Here is an 18,997-nt window from a genome sequence, read left to right on the forward strand (position 1 = left end):
CCGCCTCAACCCGCACAACCTCCAGGCCGCACCGGGAGACGGAGACCCCACCCCTCTCCCCCCTGTGCCTTCCGCAGGGAGCCGTCGCTATACTCCTGGCCCCTCCTCCATGTAACCCCCCCGAGCTCACGTCCTCAGTATGGACCCCCACCCCTCCCCCCCAACACGCACACACATCCATACACACACATAACTCACACCGTAAACGCAACTGCATACCTTTAACCAGCAGGGTTAAAGCCGGGGTCGTGAAAAGCAAGTGCACCGCAATCCACCTTCCTGTCCGCCGTACTGACGCCCTGACGCGCCGCCGCTGGCCGCGGGTCAGGTGTAGTAGCACTCTGTACATAGAGCCCACCACTACCAGAACATGAGTACGATCCGTGGGGCGGACGGGGTAGATTTTGTCATGTGACTAATGGTTGCTAGGGTAGATAACGTGTATACGGTCCATGGGGTATAAATATATAAATATATATATATATATATGCATAGTGGGGGAGGGCTGCTTAAAGACGTGGGTCATGATGGCGGCGTCTCTGAACGCCGTCATGGCCTCTCTCCTGGTCTGTGTTTTCCGGTGGGTTCTCCTGTGAGTGTGTAGCAGTACGGACTCCCCGGCCCGTCTTCGACGTCTATCAGAACCCCCCCACGCGACGCTACACAATCGACTGTAGATAATGCTAATGCGCCCCAACTGCCGCGGAGGGAAATGTTATTAATAACTGGATATTATAGTCCTGCTTTTAAACCCCTGAAAAATAGTAGCTTTTGCTTTTGTTACCTACTGGTCATGAGGATAAAAAACAACAACAATGTAAAGTGTGTAAAGGAGTGTTTAAGAGAGGGAGTGTGTGTGTGTGTGTGTGTGTGTGTGTGTGTGTGTGTGTGTGTGTGTGTGTGTGTGTGTGTGCGTACGTACGTGCGTCTTCGTGCGCCTGTGCAATTCTCTTTTTTTATATATCTGCAGTTGAGGAAAATATTGATACAGTGCGTTTGGTGTCGTGTATTCGTTTCCACTCACCGTAACTGCTAGCTTTAGCTTAGCTTAGGCCCCCGTACACTTAGCTGTGATTCACTGGTCTGGAACTAACCCACTTCCTCCATCTCTCCCTCCCTCCCTCCCTCCCGCTGGGTTCAGATCCGGTTGCCAGGTCCAGAGATGGTGTTAGGCTACGCGCCCCCCGCCCCTTACACTTACTGGAAAGCTTGTTCTAGAAAATTAGCGTCTGCAGAAATAAAGAACACCTCACAAACACTAAGGAAGCCTGGTTGGTAAGACCGCCGGCGCCACGCAACTCCTCACCTTGAGGCCTTAAACCTCTCCGCCGCTGGGCTCTCATTGGCTGAGCCCGCTCCGCTGCTGTGTGATCAATTGAAATGGATTTGCTGTGATCCATTGGTTTTCCTCCCACCCCCTCCCTCCTCATTATAGCCCTCTTTGCTTCGCTCTCAGGGTGTGTGTGTGTTGTGCGCACTAGCATGTGTTCTTCAGTCTGGGCCCACGTAGCCGCGGCCATCCCTAGCGGTCCTAAGGTAGACCAGAGTGTGCACACATGTCAGTGTGACGTTTGATCAATGGCTCGTGCTTAAGGTTGCCATGTCTGTGTCAGCAACCCTCTTTCCAGGTCCATGTTTTGATTTTTTGAATTGTTTTCCATTTACCGTCGATGTTCTTGTTAACGGTTGTCTCCGGGTTCCCTGAGGTATGTCAGTCTCCTTGTATAGGAAGTGAACATTAAAAGGATATAGTCGTGTTTATCACAATATTACCTTATTAATTCCGTGACACTGCAGCTTGGTGGAATATATTATTGTATGTGTGGTGCATGGATAACTGCTGAAAATAACAATAAAACCATCAAAGTATTTTGTGTCCTGAGTCGTTCAATAAGAGGAAACTGTAGATTCAATCATTTTGCTGATGCTTTTATCCTGAGTGATTTACAAGTGACAAAAAATTGCTGCACAAACAAGTAAAAAAATAGGCAATTGGTCAGTTTAATCTACTCTGACTCTGATTATTCCCTACTCTTTACAGCGTTTGTTTCCAACACCAATTAATCAGTTTTCTTTCTCTGCATTCATCCACAATGTAGTAGACATGAAAAAAGCCTTGATCGATAGATGGTCAAACCATCAATATCAAAATGAAGGTAACCTGCATACTAAGGCAGGAAAAAGCTTTTTTTTAGATGATTATTGTTACTGAGTTTTTACCTCAATTAACAAAGTTGGATGCATTTGTATTTCCCCAGTTCCCCATGTACAGTCTGGGTGAAGTTGGCAAGGTTATTTTGTCAAATGTATTCAATACCTGTTCCATGTTTGTTGCCAAGATTACAAATAAAGAACAATTGGATTTCCCTTCACTCCCACACATTACTAATGCTAACATAACAGTTGGTGTAGTATGCTATCCTAATAGTCCACCAATGACCTGTTGTGAATAGATTGTTTCTTCTTTCAAAAGCAATAAATACTGTAAAACCCTTGTTTGCCTCTATGAAGTCTGCCAGTATTTATAAAATAACAACCTTCTTCATGAAATAAAAACAAAAAAATGATGGTCATTGAGGTACATTAAATATCTGACTTCTACTGAATTCTATAAAGCAAATATAATATGACTAAATTTAAGTTATCAATGGTGTTATTCTGTGTAGTGACATATGATGAGGGCACACAGTAGGTCTGGATGTCACTGGACAGCAGAGATCGCTGCCATAGGTCACGACCTCCAAAAATATATAACAGTTTGGGTTATGGACTGTTCTACGACTCCACACTATTCGTCGCTGAGCATAGTTCACCCTAAAGTCCCTCATGTGCACACGATGTGATGTGCAAATTACAAAGAAGTAGCTTGACTTTAAGAAGAACAATTTACATTTACATTTAGGGCATTTAGCAGACGCTTTTATCCAAAGCGACTTACAATAACTGCATTTGTTACAATAAGTACATTTGTCATAAGAAGTGAAACAATATATCGCTGTCGGTACAGTAAAGATGTTCATAGAACCAAGTGCAAGTATTACAATCGCTAGGCTAACCCATTCCCCGTGTAAAGCAACGATAGCAGCTACTGTAGATGCTACACAATTAAGTACCTTGAATAAGTGCAATGTACAAGTGCCAGGACGTACAACATTCAATGGTGGCTGTGCATTGGTTTCTATGCAGAGTCGAGATGAACTCTGAACAGGTGAGTTTTGAGTCTTTTGCGGAAGCTGGTGAGCGACTCTGCGATCCTGACATCGGTAGGGAGCTCGTTCCACCACTGAGGTCCCAAAACAGAGAAAAGTTGTGACTTTGCTGATCGACCTTTGCTTGCTCTTAGCGATGGCGGTACCAGACGTCCAGCTGAGGTAGTTGAGCGGAGGGATCGAGCTGGGGTGTGTGGCTTTACTAATGCTTGGAGGTAGGCAGGGGCAGTTCCATCGACTGCCTTGTATGCCAGTACCATCATCTTGAATCTGATGCGAGCTATTACAGGGAGCCAGTGGAGGTCTCGGAAGAGGGGGGTTACATGTGAGAACTTTGGTAGGTTGAACACGAGGCGCGCTGCCGCATTCTGGATGCGCTGCAAGGGTTTAATCGCAGAGGAAGGGAGTCCAGCCAGGAGCGAGAGGCAGTAGTCGAGGCGGGAGATGACCAGTGATTGGACTAGAAGCTGAGCTGCTTCCCTTATGAGGAAGGGCCGGATCCTGCGGATGTTTTTCAATTTTTCAATTTTTTCAATTTGACTTAATGAAGTTTTCCCCATCTTCAGCATGACCTGTGTGACCCTACTGATTAAAGAGGAAGGAACCCTAATCCTGATTTTATATGATAAATGTCAAAAAAATCTGTGTTCTTTATAAATAACATGCTAGGGGAGGGACAACCGCTAATCGACTTGTTTAAATGTGATCACTTTAGGAAGTAAGTTTTGATATTCGTTCCTTATTTAGTCCTCTATAATGTGACAACTATTGGATTCAAAACACACACGCACACATGCCACGCACACGCACACACTGTCGGCTACTTGCCAAAACGAAAAAAATAGCTTCAGACGGTGTGTCTTTTTTCCAATGTATTTGTTACCATTCGTAGTGTTGATCAGCAGAGGAATAGTCCGCCAAAGACGTGGACGTCGCCTAGCAACCGAACACGCCGGGGTTGTTCAATCAGCGGGGTGATACCAGAGACGTGAATCAGAGGCAAACCAATCCCCCATCCTGGACAATGGGAAGTCGGGACGGCCCAATCAAGTGGATGGAGCATTCCACAGCATTAAGAAGAACCGTGTAATAACACAAGAGAATGAACAACTTGACCTGTTCACAGAGAGTGGGGCTAGCATGTTGTGCTGGCCTTGTGTTTGGTGTAGGGGAGGTAGCCAGAGAACCACAGAATAAAATCACTACATGAGATTCAATATGAGGTCAGCGTTACAATTTGATCTTGCTGCTTAAGAAAAGCCCATTTATGTACAAATGCGACTACTCATGTTAATTTGAGGGAAATGTGTCTTTCACATTTACATTTAGGACGCTTTTATCCAAAGCGACTTACAATAAGTACATTTGTCATAAGAAAGTGAAACAATATATCGCTGTCGGTCCAATAAGGATGTTTAGAGAACCAAGTGCTAAGCACCAGCAACCCCTAGGTTAACCCATTCCCGGTGTTCAACGTAGACAGCTATGATAAGATGCTACATAACTAAGTAGCCTACTTTAACTAAATATGACAAACAATTAATGCATGCATTAAGTGCCAGGGCGTACAACATACAACAATTAGCAGGGGAGGGACCTATGACCTCTCTGCAGGGCCAGTGAGTCCTGAAGCAGTTCAGGATGAACCTGCAAGTGGCAGCCGACAGAGGAGGGAAAACCAAAGTCCATTTTTAATCACATTGATGGTATCTCAATTGTTTCACGGTGAAATTATATGCGTATTTATGAGAGGTTTAACTCATAAGATGACTCATTGAATATATTGATAATAACTCTCCAATCACATCACAGCAGTACAATTCGTTTCTGGTCCATTCACATGAACCACACGTATGATTATGAATCACATCCCAGAATATCAGAACACACGATGAGGTTTCTCTCAGGACTCCATCAGGAGCGATGGACACTGCCAGGGTCAGGGGTTCGATTCCCACACAGGTTAGAATCTATGTATGTATTAAAAAAGGATTAACAAAGCTTATTGAATAAAGTAAAACACACTCACACACACATGATAGAATGCTCCAATACATCGGTTCTTTAATGGCTCTATGATGTCATAATAAGGCCCATTCCAAGGCAGCCCTAGCAACCACCCTCATGTTCCAGTTGAGGCATTTCAAGTTGGACGAGCAGAGAGATTGGATGATAATAATTCAGCATTGCTAAATTATTATCGTGCGAGAATGAATTTCTTAGCAAGCCTGTGTTGCTGGCCCTGCATTGCACCTAAGGTACGTGAGGCCCACCGAATGAAACCAGCACATGAGTTTCAGCGGCTGTTCCACTTTGATCTCGTTGCTTTCCTTTAAAGAAAATCCAATCCGCATGTACAAATACTTCTGTACTTCTGTAATGTATACATTACTGTACTGTCTGCTAAGTGTTCTGTGGTATTCCTCCTCAACAGAGACGCCGGGCGAGTCCTGCGGCGGAGCAGGTCGACCCGACACGGCCCCCAGCGGCTCAGGGTCTCTCTGTGGCTCTCTGCAGCGTCGACACGCTGAGCATCAGCAGTGAGGACCACCGGGACTCCCCGGGCTCCGTCTCCTCCACCCACTCAGACCCAGCTCCGCCCCCCCAGAGCAGGCACCACCCCCAGAGGCTCAGGCCCTGCTGGGGGTGGATGCGACACTTCCGCTTCCCCAAGGTTGGTCTCCTGCTCCTGAACTGAGAGGTCTTATCTGAGGATCATAGTCTGTAGTCGTCCTCCTCTGGATTAAAGTGGCCCCAAAGTAGGATTTATTTATTCAAGCTGTATAGCCATGGCCCATATCAAACTATTTACTTCAGCTTATATAGTTGAATCTCAAATTCATACATTAGAAGATCTATTCTCTATGTCTCTGTGTATGACTGAAATCTCTTCTCCTCACTATGACTGATACGTACCGTATTACTGGCTACAGCGAAAACAGGAGCAGAAGTTGACGGGAGGAGCTGCCCTGTTTGGCCAACAGCTCAGGTGAAACATTAAAGAACTCATCCTTTACACACACAAGGCCTATCCCCACTGTAGCTGGACCTATCATGTATTACCTGTATTCATCAAGTTTATTCATACCGTACATTTAATGCGCATTTTGTGTACGTTAATAATTAATTTGATATTCTAGGACCTTTATCTTTTACTTCTATTTTAATATCTTTATAAATAGTTCTGTCTTAAGCACAGGAATTGTGATGGTAAATTATTTTGAACATGTGTTTGGGTCTGTGTCTGTGTGTGTGTGTGTGTGTGTGTGTGTGTGTGTGTGTGTGTGTGTGTGTGTGTGTGTTGTTTTTGATCCTACTAGTGAAGTCACCAGGCCGACGGCCCCCCCCTCCGAGGTGGTCCAGGTCGGCCCAGCCACGGCCCCTCCCTCCAGCCCGGCGCCCCCCACCGAGGCGGGGCAGCCCCAGGAGGACAGAGCTGCTGCCCTGGGGTAGGTGCAGGAGGAGGGGACCCCAGGGGACCCCGGGGGACCCCGGGTCTAATCCTAGACCTCCACATGGATACCATTCTCCAAAATGAGACTAGTGTTGGCCCATCTGAGTGTAGTGACCTTTGAAAGGCCTCTTGATCTGCTATAAGGTACCACATTGGGGGGGGGGGGGTACAGTGTCCTAGTGGTGAAGACGTTGGACTCCCAGCAGGCAGGGTTTGAACCCCAGTGTCCACAGTACCTTTAAGCATCCTGGGGCAAGCTGCCCTAAACCGTACTTGCTCATTAAAGTATCCATAGGAAAACTCCCTGTAAACTGGATTAAAGCGCCCCTAATAAGATGACCAAACAGTAACTATCTATGTTTGAACCTATAGGGAGGCCCGGACCCCTTGGTTGGACAGTCAGGGTGATGGGGTGCAGGCCGGACCCTCCGTAGACGGGGCCCTCGTCCGGGGGCCGTTATCCCGGTCTGGTGGCCTCCTCACCAGGCAGACCGCCCCCCCTCGCCTCACAGAGCAGCAGCTGGGCTTCTTGGGGTGAGTGCTGGATGACGGGCTCATACACACCAACCCACAGTAGACACACCAGCAGCATCCACACCAGGGAGGTCATCAGTACACCGACCGGCAGCCGGTATAACTGCACTACCGCCGATATCCACTAGATGGTGGTTGTGGCTCTATATTGGCATATTATCCATATGAATGCATGTTAGAGTTACACTTTTAAAGAAGAAACATAACACTGAAAGATAAGGTGAAGATATATCTTCATCTCATGAATGTTCAAATGTGGTCTTATTTCAAAAATACTAATGCTAATATTAATTTTATAGGAATACCAATGCAACGATAGACAAAGTACTTCCTTCCTGGCTCCTGGTTGCTAGTGCTGTAGTGAGGGGAAGCCTTTCTACCCGTTGTTGTGTGTGTGTTCTCAGGCTCCCCAACCTGGCACAGAGCTGCTATTTAAACTCCACACTGCAGAGTCTCCTGACCGTGAGGGTCTTCAGTCAGGAGATGGAGCAGATGCAGTGGGCTTGGAGCTTAGATCCCTCTGCACAGCTACTCAGGTACACACACTGGCAAGCACACACACACACACACACGCACGCACGCACGCGCACACACGCACGCACGCACACACACACACACACGCAAACACACACACAAACACCCCCCCCCCCCCCACACACACACACACACTCACACGCTCACACACACGCACACACACATACGCACACACACATAGGCACATACACACATGCACACACACGCTTACTTACGTACTTTCCTTCCCCCAGGGAGTTTGTGGCCATCGGGACATCACGTTGCTCCGACAACAACGGCCACAAAATGGCAGTGCTAAGGTCGTTCAAGGAGAGGGTTTCGCTGCAGGCCCCAGAGTTCAAGGACGGTGGACAAAAAGTGAATCCCCCTCCCTCCCCTCTCCCCCTATATACCAAACAACTTCTTTATTATTTGTGCGGTTTTGTTCAACATGTGTTTGTATGTGTATGTCTGTGTGTTTGTGTGTATGTATGTGTGTGTGTGTGTGTGTGTGTGTCTGTGTGTGTAGGACGCCCATGAGTTCCTGACCGCTGTTCTGGACCAGTTGAGGGGTCTGTCCCTCCTGCTAAAGCCAGCCGCTCTGGACATGGTGGGGAGGACCTACTCCTGCCCCGTGGAGGCTCACCTGCTCTTCAACATGTTGAGAACCAGGACCTGCAAGGGGTAACTCAGCTCCACCTCAACCCACTGGCAGACACACACACACACTGCACTCTCTCGATTCCCTGCAAAACGACCATACAAGGGGCTTCTACAAGTTTAAAATAACAACAGAAACATCTGAGAATTACAGAGATACACTTGAGAGGAAAATGTGAACACAGAGGAACTACAAACGACTCGTTTGGAAGAAATGTAGCCGTCAATGGTTTTCCGCTGTGGGATGCTGTAGTTCCTCTGGGATGCTGTTCCAGAGGAGAGGAGACATTAAACACTTCCTCCCTGTAGGCCTTGGTCCTTGTAGCAGCCAATAACGTAATAACGGCCAATAACGTAATAACTGTCAATAACGTAATAATTTAAATGTAATAAAGCCAATAACGTAATAACTTGCCAATAATGTAATAAAGTTGTTGAGCCAATAACGTAATAACTTTTTACCAATAATTTAATAACTCATTACGTTATTGGCTGGTTATTACGTTATTGGCCTTGTATTAAAAAATCATTTGAAAATGTAATAACTGAGCAAATAATTTAATAACTTTTATTTCTTTTCAATTTCTGGAGAGAAACTGTAGCACACACTTAGCCTTAATATTGCATCTTGCAGCACATGCTTAAATATCTGACATTACAGATACCCCTCCACCCTCATACCCCCCTCCCCAGGATGCCTTAAAGGAGCAAAAAGTCCATTTGGATTTATATGTAACTCTTAGGGTTCCGTTATAGTACTCCTTGTATCTTGTGTGTCCTCCGTGACCACGCAGAGGCTTCGACGGAGTCGTGTGCCTTTTGAAGTTCTGCATTGCAGTTTTCATTATGGTATTGCAATGCAACGCTGGAACGCTAGGGGCTACGGGGATGAGAAGTTAGCTGACCAACAGGTCTCCATCGTTCTGAGTAGCCTCGACGGATATTAACATTTTTCGGAGGCAAACGTCGGGCTACGGAGAGGGTCCCCGACAGGGTTTAAGACAATGGAGAGGGCTCTCCGTGGCTACAGAGAGAGCACTTTACGCAGTATCATAAACAAGGCTTTACTTTTACTCTGGGATTCTTGAATCGGCCAAAACAGCTTTGCATATTTGGCTGAAAATGTAATAACTGAGCCGATAATGTAATAATATATAAATATGGCTGCAGCCCCCTATTCAATATTATCATATCATACTGCTTTATTCACCAATAATAACCTGAATGTTTGTCTGATGCATATGCTCTAGATGCTGCTCCTAAACTAATTTAATGCACAAGTTCATCCACATATGCACAACCATGCGGTTCTTGATAAAAAATAAATCAGTAAATTCCATAAAGACAATTTCACCAAACTTCTTGTAATTCCAAAGGTTTTTGCAGTAATCTTATGTGCTGATATGTCAGTTTTTGTGTAGTTTTGTGTAGTAGTTTGTGTAGGTATAGTGGATGGCATAGTCATGTAAACACATCATTACCACTAGCCCTATGTACTCAGTTATTACATTATTGGCTCAGTTATTACATTTTCAAAGGATTTTTTTTATACAAGGCCAACAACAAAATAACCAGCCAATAACGTAATAAGTTATCACACTATTGGCAAAAAGTTGTTACGTTATTGGCACAACACCTTTATTACATTATTGGCAAGTTATTACATTATAGTCCTCCCTGTAGGCCTTGGTCCTCCCTGTAGGTCCTCCCTGTAGGTCCTGGTCCTCCCTGTAGGTCCTCCCTGTAGGTCCTCCCTGTAGGTCCTCCCTGTAGGTCCTCCCTGTAGGCCTTGGTCCTCACCTTAGTGGTGAACGATATGGAGGCCTTGATGTAGGGAGGATGTCGGCCCCAGCAGCAGTGTATCCTGCTCTTGGCCAGCAGTCTTCATCAGTGTCTCCCGTATCCTCTCCTGTGTTAGATGTGAGGGCCAGTCCTCGTCCATGGAGGTCTTCACCAACCTGTCCCTGGACCTGGAGCCTGGAGGCTCGGTGAGCCAGGCCCTGGACAGATACCTCAGGGTCAGTGACCCCACTCTAGGTCATGGATCCACCATGCTGTCGCTCAACACCCCCCTCGGTGCTGCTGTGTGTGGATGCTTGCTCTGTGTGAGGGTCAAACCCAGGCGTGTGTTGTGTTGTTTTGTAGGAGAGCTCTCTGAAGTACGCCTGCCAGTGCGGAGGAAATACATCTGGCACGCAGACCTGCTTCCTGACCCTACCTAAGTGAGTGATTCTACAAGCTAGAGAGATAATGCTCTACAGTAGGTTTTATTTCCAGTGTTTGTTGTAACAGGAAGGCGGCATAGCATAGTGGGCCGGTGGGTTTCCAACCCCCACCCTTAATGTGTTAGAACTCGCTCAGACCGGTTCTGGACGGAAAGCGTCTGGCTCTGACCGGTTCTGAACAGATGGTGAGTCTCTTTGTAATACTTCCTGTCGCTCTACCTGCTCTTGCCTCGTCTCCTGCAGCGTTCTGGTCCTCCACCTGAAACGCTTCCGCTTCACCCTCACTGGGAGGATAGAGAAGGTGGAGGATGAAGTCCTCCTGTCCAGAAACCTGGGGCTCAGCATTGGGACAGGTGCTGTAGCTTTGTCCCTGTCCTGTCCAGAAGATCCAATATCTTATCCAGTTATATCTCTTGTTTCAGTATTATGTACACATGAAGAGAATAAGCAAGGACAGACATTGACAAAGAGTATATTTTGATTGAATAACGTTAACGATGAATAGGTGTAGTCTTTACTAACCCTTCAAATGATCTATTTAATACTACAGAGGCAGGGAGTGAGGACAACAACACCATGGTGAGAAGGAGAGAGAGAGAAAGAGAAAGAATATTTGAGAGATAATAAGCTAATCAATTATATAAATTAGTATTATTAATAACATGAGGTGAGATAAAATATAGAATACTACTAATATACAGTAATATAGCCGCCTTGCCTTAAGCTTAAGTTCAACCTGAACTGTTAGTAAGATGAAGGGAGAAGAAGTGCAGGAAATGTTCTCTGTGTGTGAACCTGTTGCTGTCCTGCCGACGCCGTGCTAACTGTTCAGTATGATACGCGTTTCCCTCCCAGGAGAAGTACACACTCGTGAGTGTACTGAGCCACATCGGTGCCCGAGCTACATCAGGTGACACAAACACGCACAAACACACACATACACTTTCAGAGTTTTGTGTATGTCGCTTGCAGTTACATTGTCCTGGGTAGATTGGTTATTGAATGATTGACTTATTGATTATTGATGATCGATCATGAGGATGAAATGATGGCTTGTCAGAAATGTGTCTTTGAACCCGCCCCCAGGACATTACATCAGTGAGGGGGCCTATCCGGAAGAGGGCAACAACCTGGCTGACCAATGGCTGCGCTACAATGACCTGAAGGTGTCACGGACCACCGGCAGGGCTGTCTGTCGCCGGCGGCAACGCACAGCCTACCTGCTGTTCTACCAGCGACAGGTAGGAGGAAGAATTAAATCACATTCAAAAGGCAACCAGACAGATAATCTGGACTCCAGCAGGCCAGGTTTCAAATCAACATCTGGTAGGCTGGCCATTATATTCACTCAGTTAATTAAAATCCCTTTCTGAAAGCGTCATTGACGAGCACAACTGAGTTTCTCTTTGGTAGAACATCTCTGTAACAAAACAGGAAACAAGGCGTGACCCCGCCCCTTCAGTCTCTGGGGTCCGGCCCAGGCTCTGTGCCGTCTCCCCCCCCCCCTCGAGAGTTCTGCTGTAACATGGACGACTGCTGGATCCCAGATGAGCTCCACTGTAGATAATGATGGGATGAATGAGTCTGCAGCATTCTACAATGCGTGGTGTTTTCTTTGTGTGTCCAGGTGTAGAACAGCCCGGGGTGGGGGTGGGAGTCGGGGGAAGGGCCCTCTGGTCTTTGGTGGGTGGGTGGGATGTTGAGGAGCAGACCGACATCCCATCCCAGAGTCCCAGAGCACCCTGAGACCCCCCTGAGCCCCCCCAGGAGCGATGGAGGCCCAGAGCACCCTGAGACCCCCCTGAGCCCCCCAGGAGCGATGGAGGCCCAGAGCACCCTGAGACCCCCCTGAGCCCCCCAGGAGCGATGGAGGCCCAGAGCACCCTGAGACCCCCCTGAGCCCCCCAGGAGCGATGGAGGCCCAGACTCTGTGATCTCCTTCACCCAGGCAGCCCCAGCCCCCAGCTCCTGCTGCAGCAGACCCCCCCCCCCCCGAGGTCGGTCCCACTCAGTCTCTCTGAACTGATGTGTCTTTTTGAATATGTTAGTGCGCAGCGCTCCTCCTGACTCCAGCCTATTTTAAATCATCTGCGTCATTGCAACAGGGACGACTGGGGCAGAGGTTGGCCGGAGGACAGAACCATTGGTGTGGTCAGCAGCTCAGGTGGTCCTTTAAACAACTGATCCTTTACACACACAGGGCCCTACGACCGCGAGGCCTACCACGCATGTTCACCTGAACAGTCCCCTAGTTATTCATGTCATTATCATGTTTATTTGTAATGTTCATTTCATGCACATTTCATGTACAGTAATATTACTTTGATATTCTATGACCTTTATCATTTACTTCTATTGTCATTATTATTATTTTCTGTTCTTAGCAGAGCAATGTGATTGAAGATTATTTTGAACTTGTGTCTGTGTCTGTGTGTCTGTCTGTCTGTCTGTCTGTCTGTCTGTCTGTCTGTCTGTCTGTCTGTCTGTCTGTCTGTCTGTCTGTCTGTCTGTCTGTCTGTCTGTGTGTGTGTGTGTGTGTGTGTGTGTGTGTGTGTGGGGGTTGTTTTTGATCCTACTAGTGAAGTCACCAGGCCGACGGCCCCCCCCTCCGAGGTGGTCCAGGTCGGCCCAGCCACGGCCCCTCCCTCCAGCCCGGCGCCCCCCACCGAGGCGGGGCAGCCCCAGGAGGACAGAGCTGCTGCCCTGGGGCTAGGTGCAGGCGCGTGTGTGTGTGTGTGTCTGTGTGTGTAGGACGCCCATGAGTTCCTGACCGCTGTGCTGGACCAGTTGAGGGGTCTGTCCCTCCTGCTAAAGCCAGCCGCTCTGGACATGGTGGGGAGGACCTACTCCTGCCCCGTGGAGGCTCACCTGCTCTTCAACATGTTGAGAACCAGGACCTGCAAGGGGTAACTCAGCTCCACCTCAACCCACTGGCAGACACACACACTGCCCTCTCTGACATCTCTCGATTCCGTGCAAAACGACCATGCAGGATTAAAATAACAACAGAAAAAATCAGGGGATCACAGAGATCCATTTGAGAGGTAGATAACACGGAGGAACTACAAACTAATGGATGAGATGAAATTTAGCCCTCAATGGTTTTCCTTAGAAAGATATTGACTACTGTGGGATGCTGCAGTTCATGCTGCTCCAGAAGAGAGTAGACATTAAACACTGCCTCCCTGTAGCTCCTCCCTGTAGGCCTTGGTCCTCTCTGTAGGTCCTCCCTGTAGGTCCTCCCTGTAGGTCCTCCCTGTAGGCCTTGGTCCTCACCTTAGTGGTGAACGATATGGAGGCCTTGATGTAGGGAGGATGTCGGCCCCAGCAGCAGTGTATCCTGCTCTTGGCCAGCAGTCTTCATCAGTGTCTCCCGTATCTTCTCCTGTGTTAGATGTGAGGGCCAGTCCTCGTCCATGGAGGTCTTCACCAACCTGTCCCTGGACGTGGAGCCTGGCGGCTCGGTGAGCCAGGCCCTGGACCGATACCTCAGGGTCAGTGACCCCACTCTAGGTCATGGATCCACCATGCTGTCGCTCATCATCCCCATCACTGAACTTATCTGTCTTTTTGAATATGATAGTGCGTAGCGGTCCTGCTGACTCTAGGCTATATCAAATTCATATATATGATGATGTATTCTCTATGTCATGCATAACTGAAATCTCTTTTCCTCACTATTAATGTTATGTACCATATTACTGGCAACAGCGAAAACAGGAGCAGAAGCTGGCCCGAGGAAAGAACCATTGGTTTGGTCAAAAGCTCAGGTGATACATTACAAACTTCCCATGCATGTTTGTGTCAGTGTGTGTCTCTGACAAAACACCCCTGTGTTTTTTCTCAACCAGTACAATCACTAGATCGACGACCACCCCCTCTGAGGTTCGCCAGGTCGGCCCAGCCACGCGCCCCACCAAGGGAGGGCAGCTCCAGGAGGAGAGAACTGCTGCCCAGGGGTGGGTGGTCTCTGGTGACCTCTGGTGACCTCTGGTCTCAACGGAGATCTCCACATGGAGAGCATTCTCTAAAATGAAACTTGGGCCAATTCCTGGCTCCTGGTTGCTAGTGCTGTAGTGAGGTGAAGCCTTTCTACCCGTTGTTGTGTGTGTGTTCTCAGGCTCCCCAACCTGGCACAGAGCTGCTATTTAAACTCCACCCTGCAGAGTCTCCTGACCGTGAGGGTCTTCAGTCAGGAGATGGAGCAGATGCAGTGGGCTTGGAGCTTAGATCCCTCTGCACAGCTTCTCAGGTACACACACACACACACACACACACACACACACACACACACACACACACACACACACACACACACACACACACACTAATTGACAGCTTACTCCTAAACAAAACTTTCTTTCCCCCAGGGAGATGGTGGCCATCCGGACATCACGTTGCTTCGGTAACAACGGCCACCAAATGGCAGTGCTAAGGTCTTTTAGGACGGTGGAAAAAAAGTGAGTCTCCCCCCCACCACTCACAACAACTTCTTTATTTTGTGTGCGATTGTATTCAACATGTGTGTTTGTGTGTGTGTGCGTTGATGTATGTTTGCGTTTTTGTGTGTATGAGTGTTTTTTCTGTTTTTATGTGCACGTGCGCATGTGTGTTTGTGTGTAGGACGCCCATGAGTTCCTGACCGCTGTGCTGGACCAGTTGAGGGGTCTGTCCCTCCTGCTAAAGCCAGCCGCTCTGGACATGGTGGGAAGGACCCAGCGGCGGACAAAAAATCGGCCCTGGCATTTTGGACCAGACCGGCACACCACATTCGATAACGCACACCTTTTTCGGTCTTTTCGGTCTCTTGAATGTGTATACCAAATATGCAACTCTTTAAAACCATAGACCTTTAGCCATGCAATGAGGTAACGGGAGTGGACACATAAAATACTTGCAAAAAGTGTCATTTATTAACACTACAAAAAGGTATACTAGACCACTCCATCACAGTAATGGATCTTAAAGCAGCATTCATCCTATTGGGTGTAGCTATCAGTGGCTGAACAACTTTACGAAGGGCCCTGGGGCAGAAATAGGTCATGCCCCCCCCCCCCCCCCCCCCCCCCCCCCCGTGCATGTCAACTTCACCATTATCTTTAGAGTCGGTTATGGCCGACGGGCAGATAACCGTTGATTAGGAAACACCTGTGCTGATTGTGGACGGGCCATCCCGGGATTGACCGGTTTTATGGGCCGGTCAGAACAATATATATAAATAAAAGTGTTGCGACTGTCGTCCAAAATAGCACGTCGGCCAGTCGTCCCTCACCACAAGACTACCTAGACCCAAAAAGATATGCGATTAACAATTTTTATCTTTCATTACACAACTTCCATCTTGTTATTTTTCTTTGAAAGGAACGCTATGTCTACAAATAATATTTGACTTAGTAGGTATTATCATATCGTTATTTGATCTCCTTAAACTGACTCCTCTCCTCGAATTTCGGTTTGGTCATCGAGACTGTTGCAGTCGTGTTCACCTTGACAGCAGCCCAGTGGATCCTCAGCTCCATGTTAAAAAATTGTCTTCTCTCACATGAACTGCACACAACAACACATCTATGGTCCACATTGTCAGCACCAGACATCCAGAAATAAACACGTTTCCAGGCGTTAATATTTCATGATTTCAGATAAAACAATATGGTATTTTATCTTCAACCAGTGGCGGCTCGCCCATAGAGGGCGCTGGGGCGCCGACCTCCCGCAGACCTGCCTGCCTGTTTTTATTTTTTTAATAATCTTTCTCATTCTTAAAAAGAATCTGTGTTAATAACATGCTAATAATGATTTATTTTAGAATGTGTTTAGAACTCTCCAGAATGATATTTACATTCTCTTTCACGTTCAATATTTATCATTTTGGTGTAGTAGCCAATAGGCTGTCTTCCCTGGGCTCCAGTTCGCTCAGAACTACCCTACTGGAATTGACTGTGTTGATATATGTATGTTGATATATGTATGATTGCATGTAGCTGTAGTTACCTGTTCAGAACCAAAAGGAGGCGCTGTTGTGCCATGTCTGTGATTATATAAGGGAATGTTCACTCCAATTTCCCTCTCTCTGTAATTGGCTCTTGGAGAGCGCGTGTCTGTTCGTGGTTTGCAATAAACTACGCCAGTATACGGCTAAAGAGAGAAGTTATGTCATGTATTAGAATTATTATTCCACCGTGAGAGTGTTACTCTGCTAACAGACTGGTTGTTTAATGGTTCCTTGGTACGTATTTCGCCAATCAGCGTCATCGAATTTTATTGTAAAATATCGCCCGTAGTACTCTCTATGGGTTCCGCCCCAACGTGCTTGTGTCATACGTAACAGAGCAAAGAGAGGGAGGGGGCATCTTCGATCAAGTCATGTACTATTTTCCAGATTGTGGCGTAAAGTGCAATTCCTTTGTGTCTTTGAAAGAAGTTCCTTTAAGTCTGCGATCAAATTCAGACAAATTAGCATTAAAACAATCGTGACCTCCAATGCCAAATGTAATAATTAAAGAGGTTTCTATAAAGGGGGGGATGTCATAACTCCGAGGATTTCAACAAATTGGTACGAGAGAAAAAGCTGGATAGCAGGCTGTGAAGAAGCTAACACAGTCTTCTGCCGCCCCTGCCCCTCTTCCACCCTGACGGCGGCACGGCAGACAGCACTGCGCGGGTATCGACTGGTGTGGAAGATTGAGATGAGATTTGCGGATTGTGGGAGGGTAAACATTGCCACTCAACTCCAGCAACTCCAAGATAGTTACACTGCACTACCTTTGAAATGTTGTAAAGGTTGTGAAAGCTCTTGATCCTAAAATCTGAACAAATACCAAGATGCTGTATTTTCAGCTGATTTTGTGTTTCATTTGTGTATGAAAAGACACTGTTTGTGCAATGTTGAGGAATGTTAAATTATTGTATTTCTATCTGTACCACTGAAGGGCTGCCAACTTTTCAAAAAGCCTTGGAGTGAGATTTTGTCGGGCCAACCAAAATTTTGCCATATACACGCCAATTTTTGTTTGGCCCACTGCCATACACAAAAAACACATACCTCTGACCATACATCAGTGGTTCTCAATGTATGGGCCTTAGGCACTACTCAGAGTTTACAAATGGAACCACAGGACACAGCATGGCCCATTTTGTGCATATTTATTTGGTGAAAAAGTAAACACATAGTACAAAGTAAACAGATATGTAGTACACAGTATGTGTTAAAACAATAAAATAATAATAAAAATGAAAAACCCCAAAACATTTTTTAACCATCCCAGAACTATATGCTAACAAAAAAAGATTACTCATCTCCAGCTACTTATCTCATTCCTTGATGGCTGTGTGCTTGATTGTATTTAGACGTTGCCTTTTTTGAGGCCTTGATTATGTCCTGCGAGGGCTCCCACTTGAAGCAGGGCTCCAGGCCAGCCATCTTGATTGTCATGATGGACGACAATGTCCCATCCAGAGCCAGGCTGTTTCTGGTTTTGGTTTTATTCAGCCCCACCACGGAAAAAACCCTCTCTGCATCGGCGTTGGAGTGGGGTAAAACAAGGACCAGCTTAGCAATTGTTGATAGCCTCATGAAAAGAGGTAATCCTGTCACCTATGAAGAAGGAACCAAGAACACAATGTAAAAATATGTAATATTACTTTGTAAGAGGAGTAAAGGATAATTAATTTATTCTATAACCAAATGCATGCACCTAGTTTTATGCATACATACCAAATGATTCTAATTTGAATTTTCTACTGTTATTGGTGTACAAGAATCATTCTTACCCTGTGTTTACGGGTTGCCATCTCAGCCCAGAAGTTCTCTGTCTCATGTCCAGAGTCCTGGAGGGGTGGTAATATCATAGTCTGGTATTCCAGGAGCTCTTCACTAAGTTTATCATGTTCCTCTGGCCCATGGTAGGGTAGCAGGTGAGGGAACCTTATTTTAAAGCAGATTTACAAGTATTTTATTTTTGATATATGATGTATTTATGATATATGTCATCAACCCAAAGAATTGTTTTTTTAAAAGCCAGTTAGGGATGGATCATGTGCTTAGAGGCATTCTTGTTATAGAATTCATGGCATTAAGTCTCAGATAACAAGCAGAGATTGCTGAAAGAAATCCTAACCTCTCTACAAAGTACAGGACATCTTCCATGCCACATTCCAACCTTTGCCGGACATCTATGAATTTTGCATGCTTGACCAGTGGCTCTTACAGAGGCAGCTTCTTCATAGCATACTCCACAGCATTGATTAGAAAACTGAGGGCAGCTTCATGGAACTTCTCAACCTGATAAGGTGTGATGTCTCCATCATCAAGCAATCTGTGGAGCTTGGCCCTAGTGGTAAAGCCAATGTTCAGCTTTCTTCCTGTCACAGATACAACAAATCAAGGTTGACAGATATGCTGT

The sequence above is a fragment of the Pollachius pollachius genome (genome assembly GCF_949987615.1).
Source record: "Pollachius pollachius genome assembly, chromosome: 17".
Classification (NCBI taxonomy): Eukaryota; Metazoa; Chordata; class Actinopteri; order Gadiformes; family Gadidae; genus Pollachius; species Pollachius pollachius.